This window comes from Macadamia integrifolia, unplaced genomic scaffold (genome assembly GCF_013358625.1).
Source record: "Macadamia integrifolia cultivar HAES 741 unplaced genomic scaffold, SCU_Mint_v3 scaffold478, whole genome shotgun sequence".
Classification (NCBI taxonomy): Eukaryota; Viridiplantae; Streptophyta; class Magnoliopsida; order Proteales; family Proteaceae; genus Macadamia; species Macadamia integrifolia.
The window spans coordinates 245,425-251,339 of NW_024870462.1; the positions used below are offsets into that span (position 1 = coordinate 245,425).

Consider the following 5,915-nt stretch of genomic DNA (forward strand, 5'->3'; position numbering starts at 1 on the left):
CAATCTATAACTTACAGCTATATAGATAGCAAAATCTAAAGTTAATTAGAAAATGAAGTCAGGATGGCCGAGTGGTCTAAGGCGCCAGACTCAAGTTCTGGTCTTCGAGAGAGGGCGTGGGTTCAAATCCCACTTCTGACAAAAAATGTCTTTTATTTTTTATTTTTTCTCTCTTTAGAGACATAATTACATATTTCATGTATAAATTTTTTTGGCGGGTGTATATATATATATATATATTTTTTTTTTTTTTTTATTAAAAGAAAAAGAAACACAAGACCTAAATAGCATACAACTGTGCAGAGAGTAGTAGTATCCTTAATCAGAGTTTTCCTAATCATTGCCTTGTAGACAATATGCAGATGTGTTTTCTCTCTTTAGAGACATAATTACATATTTCATGTATAAATTTTTTGACGGGTGTATATATATATATTTTATTATTATTAAAAGAAAAAGAAACACAAGACCTAAATAGCATACAACTGTGCACAGAGTAGTAGTATCCTTAATCAGAGTTTTCCTAATCATTGCCTTGTAGACAATATGCAGATGTGTTAATATTTGTTTTGGCAAAGAATCTCTCAAAATGGTATTTTGTTTTGTCACGTGGTAAGGTAGATGCGACTGATGATTATGGACATGTATATTTTACGGTTCTTTGTTCTCATACTATATTCAGCCCAATCAGTGTTAGAAAAATGGCAAAATATTAAAACTAAAGAACTATAAACTATAAAGGATACATGCCATTAGATGGATAACTGAAAAATCAGGATGCATAGATGTACATGAGATGATATTTCATTAATTTTGAGTCTAAAATATGACATGACTAATCCAAAGTATTTCCTAAATATCCAATGGTCCTTCCCCATGGTAAAATCCCACTTTTGACAAAAAACATTCTTCTTTTTTTTTTTTTTTTTTTGTCTCTTTAGAGACATAATTACATATTTCATGTATAATTTTTCTAACACAGATTGGGCTAAATGTAGTATGAGAACAAAGAACCGTAAGATATAAGATATACATGTCCTTAAACATCAATCGCATCTACCTTGCCACGCGACAAAACAAGATACCATTTTGAGAGATTCTTTGCCAATACAAATATTAACACAGTTGCATATCATCTACGAGGCAATGATTAGGAAAACTCTGATTAAAGATACTACTACTCTGTGCACAATTATATGCAAGACTTTTGTATGATTCAGTTCAATGCACACAATGTATGTTCACTCACATTTATATCTTGAAGTCGACAATTAGGAGAGTACATAATATGATGACGATAGGAGCAAGATGCCAAAACCTATTCTTAGTCGACAATGGCTTTTAGATCAATACCTAAGGGCAACAATAGCCAATCAGTAATCATGCACAACAAAGTAATTTAAATATTAAATAAAAATTTGGATTTGATGGCCACGTTTCCGACCATTTGATCTAAAAGAAAGAAAAACTAGTAATTTTTGAAAAGCAGAAAGAGTGATTCTCCCAAGAAATCGGACCCCTCCAAATCACTGCAGGGCACATGCTAATACAAAAATCTTAGATTTTTAATGTGGAGAAAAGATTCAATGGTCTACATAATTCAAAGATTTTTTTTTTTTTTCTTCTTTTAATGACAGATTTCCCTACTGAAAATATTAGTCAACCAAAATGAATAGGCTTGAAATTACTTTGCTGCCAAAGTAATAATGGCTTGTTCAACTCCTGAATTTTCAGTGTGTGCATCATGGGTTGGTAAGTAAATTCACATATTTAATTTATTATGTTTATAAAATTTTGTTTAAAATGAATTAATTATTATTATATATATATATATATATATATATATATTTTTTTTATAAGACGAAATTTATTCATTAGAATATGGAGATCAAACACACAATTGTTGGACCAAAAGGCTTTTCGAACTATAGAAGGGGACTTGACCGTATTATGTTGCACAATTCTGACAAGGACTTCCTTTAATATGTAAGGAATCAGCAATATAATTGATCTCCCTATGAATACAATAAAAAGTGAAAACTCCAAATAAGAATCCAAGACAAATCCACCATTATATTGTTGAGTTTTACTGTCCTATTTTGATGTATTTATTCACTCATGCCTAGACACATGGTGAAGTATTTGGGCGTAGGAATACAAGCAGGTAATAATGCTCTTTCTCCCATTTATATATGAAGGAAAATCTTATCATAATCAAGATTGGTAAAAGAAAAAAAATAAATAAACACATAATTTTAAGTTCTCATCATTTTAGTATAGTACATTTTTTTCCCATGAATATAAATCTATCATTTCACATAAATATTGTATTAAATAATTTTTAAATTTTTAAAACTCTTTTTTACCTATATTAAATATTTCTTGAAATAATTTTTTTTTTAAATAAAACAAAGGGGCATCTAAACAAAAGGTTATCATTATCATTATTATGATTGTGACCAAGTAAATGACTTGCTGTGAACCCTTGTGGGACCTAATTATGCGTCCATGTCAAGTGCCATTTAATTTTCTTTGATGTTTTTATGTTATAAGTCATCCACCCTATTTCATGCTTTTAATATAATATATATTGAAAAATATCTTTAAAAAAAATTAGAATGAACAAGTGGACACATTGCTTATGGAAGCCATCATTTAATAATAATCTCTGTTGGTCCTATTAACTTTCCCATATTAATGGCTGCAGACAATGGAGTTACGTAAGGAAGGTTTACTTCAACTAGATTCCAAGTTCAGTCTTTTTGGAAACCGAACCCTGTCCTATTCACTGATATAAATTATAAATTCCATAGATTATAGGATTTGAAACACCAAGATGTCCTGTGAAGTAGTTGTTAATTTACCCCAAAAAAAAAATAATAATAATAATAATAATAATTGTTAAATTAATGCTCCTTTTAAACTCAATAATAATACTAATACTAATAATATAATAATATTAATAATGTCTATTAAAAACCATCTCAAGTCACTGGTCAATGGGCTAAAACTGATAGTTCAGTTACTATCCTCACAATCCATAGGTCCACAGCCAAAGACCAGGAATCAACCAATACGGAACTAAAAATTTATCTTTTTATTTATTTATTTATTTATTTTTAATATTACATGTCTCGGAAGAATAACAAAATCAATATGTAATGAGGGAAGAAGAACCATACACCACCCTTATAAAAATTCTTTATATTCTTCTCATATAATATATAATGGAGCTTACTCTGATATTCTTTTTCATATTTTGACCATGTGGGTCTTATGTGGATCCACATGGATAATACCATTTTTCAGCTCCTCATTGATTTAGCGTGCAAATTCTTTCTAACACTGTCTTGACAGAAAATCCTCCCCATATAAACATCAATTTTGGCATTTAAATTGAGTTCCTATATGTCTAATGGTCCCCTTTTTTGGTCTTTTATCAATCTTTTATTATTTTTGGTCCGTCATTATGGTCCAATTGGGTTACACAGAAACCAAATTGAAACAAGAACTAAATGCTCGGTTTTTTTTAACATTTCCCTAGTAATTATTTGAGGGAGTATATGATGTGTAATTAGTTACACTAAAACAAATAATCAGATCTTAAAAATTGATGCAAGGGAGATTATGTAAAGTAATTATTTTAGATATTTGGGCTCAATCACCAATAAAGAACGTGATAAAGAGGATGAAGTTTCATAAAAAATTAAAATATGATGGATGGAGTATAGTGGTGCGGCCGCAGTATTGTGTGATCAACGTATTCCTTCAAAACTGAAAAGAAAATTTTGTAAGACATTTATACGATCAACTATGATATATATTGCAAAATGTTGGGCAATTAAAAACCGTCATATAGATGAACTTTGTGTAATGAAGATGAAAACGTTGAGATTGATGAGTAACCAAACTAGGAAGGATAAAATAAAAAATGATTATAATGGAATTGATTTGGGAATAACATTAGCATGATAAGCTACAATAAATTCGTTTGAGATGGGGTCATTGTTCAATAAAGGCCTTTAGATGCTCTAATATAGAGGAATATGATTCAAATTTAAAGATCTAAATGAGTTAGTGGCAAACGAAAAATGATCATAAGAGAAGTGGTGAGGAAAAACTTGTATAGAATAAGCCTTGTATAAAGTATGACCTCAAATAAAACTAATTGGAGGAAAATGATCCATGTAACCAACCCCATTTATTTGGGATAAGGCTGAATTACAGTTGTTATTGTAAGGTTTCCAAGCTGACCATATGTGGAGAAATCTACACAACGCAAATGATTGTCCTAAAAAAATATCATCTACATAGAAAATATATAATCACAATAGAAGAAAAAATACTAAAAAATAATTTATGTGAGAAGGAAATCATACTTTGGTGTTGTGGAAAGCTTTTCTGTTATGTATTTTTGTTAAAAAATAAATTAATTATCTTTATTATTGGTGTGCTTAAATATACCTAATTTACTTTCCTTTTTTTTTTTTTAATGGTACAAGGGTCATTACACGCATACAAGACCAATCAAAGAGTCAAACAAAGACCCACACAAAAGAGGCCAGCAAAGATAATTACTAATATCATTATTAATTATACAGGAAAAATACTATATGTGTGTGTGTGTGTCTAGGGTAGGTGCAGCCTATATAGAAGGATGGAATGTAGGGGGTTTAACCACCTGTCCTTAGACTTATGTTGGTCTTCTTTACAAAAAAAAAAAAAAAAACCTTGATCTTCACAAGCCAATTGCGGATGGTTGAGCAATGTACCTAACCTCTTGACATCTTTACCTTGGGATATTTGAGTAAGTGCATCACTAAAATTATATTAAAGAAAAAATAAAAAAAAAAACAATTAAAAAAGAAAAAATAATAAAAAATAATTAACAAAGACTTGAAAGTTTCACAATCAATTATGCCTCTTCAAAATTTGTTTTGTGAATTGAATCAGATGACCTCATACTTTATTTTAATGGGCATTCCGACAGATATGCTGAGTGGCCAGTCTATGGCTACAAAATGACTTCTAATGATCAAGAATCTTTGAATCAGCATGCGATGATTAGTGTTATATTTTGTTGGGAACTGTCTTATGTGGGGAAATGTGATTCTTATCCGTGCGTATGTGGGGATGCATTCATAGAAATGTTATTTTCCTTTTCATATGGACAGGCTAGTCTTTTCAACCCCCAAGTGTTTGTGCCAGAGGCCACATTACCCTCAAATAAAACATTTTTCCTATTTTGATTATGGGAAAAGGTTCTCCGAACATCTTTGTGTCTCTTTCTCGCTTGCTTGTATGAAATGATTGTTTTTCAATGTAAAATACTGTTTTATTGCACCTCATCCATGCTAATTTTTCTGATCATGCTTGCTCAAAACAGTTACCATTTTTCTGAGAAAGGGAGCTTACTGGCAAAGTTGATGGTAAGATTTATGTTGATGGATTATTTCATCATTAGCCTAATGGGCTGGTCCTGTTGTTGTTCATAGGCCTATTTTAAACTTCACTACCCTAATGGGCTTTCTTAAATAGAAGTGTAATAGGCTTTAGTAAAATGCAGAGCAATGGGGCCATGTGAGATTTTTGTGATGGAATGTCTCTATTCTTTGTGTGATGGCTGATAGGGTTTAGATGACCACTAATAAGGTTATTCCAGATCTTATTTTGGCTGCAATTTGTGCATAATAAGGATGAAATTATACCATAAAGTATTAATATGCATAAGCTTTTTTATACCGATTTGGAACCCTGCTACAGTTTCTTCACAATTGTCCTCTATTCCTATGATTTTCTAGGGTACTTTTACCTAGTAGAAGGACACGGTATTTATTACCTTGGGGTACATGAACTTGGAAATCACCATCCATAAGGAAGAATCATCTAAACCCACTCACAAAGTTATATATATA

General features: G+C 30.7%; 1 non-coding gene across 1 annotated transcript; it reads left to right on the plus strand.

Moving 5' to 3' along the window:
* The first annotated feature begins 57 nt into the window (after positions 1 to 57).
* TRNAL-CAA lies at positions 58 to 141 on the plus strand. The gene has a single exon. It is a non-coding gene; the product is annotated as a tRNA-Leu (tRNA).
* Positions 142 to 5,915: the final 5,774 nt, after the last annotated feature.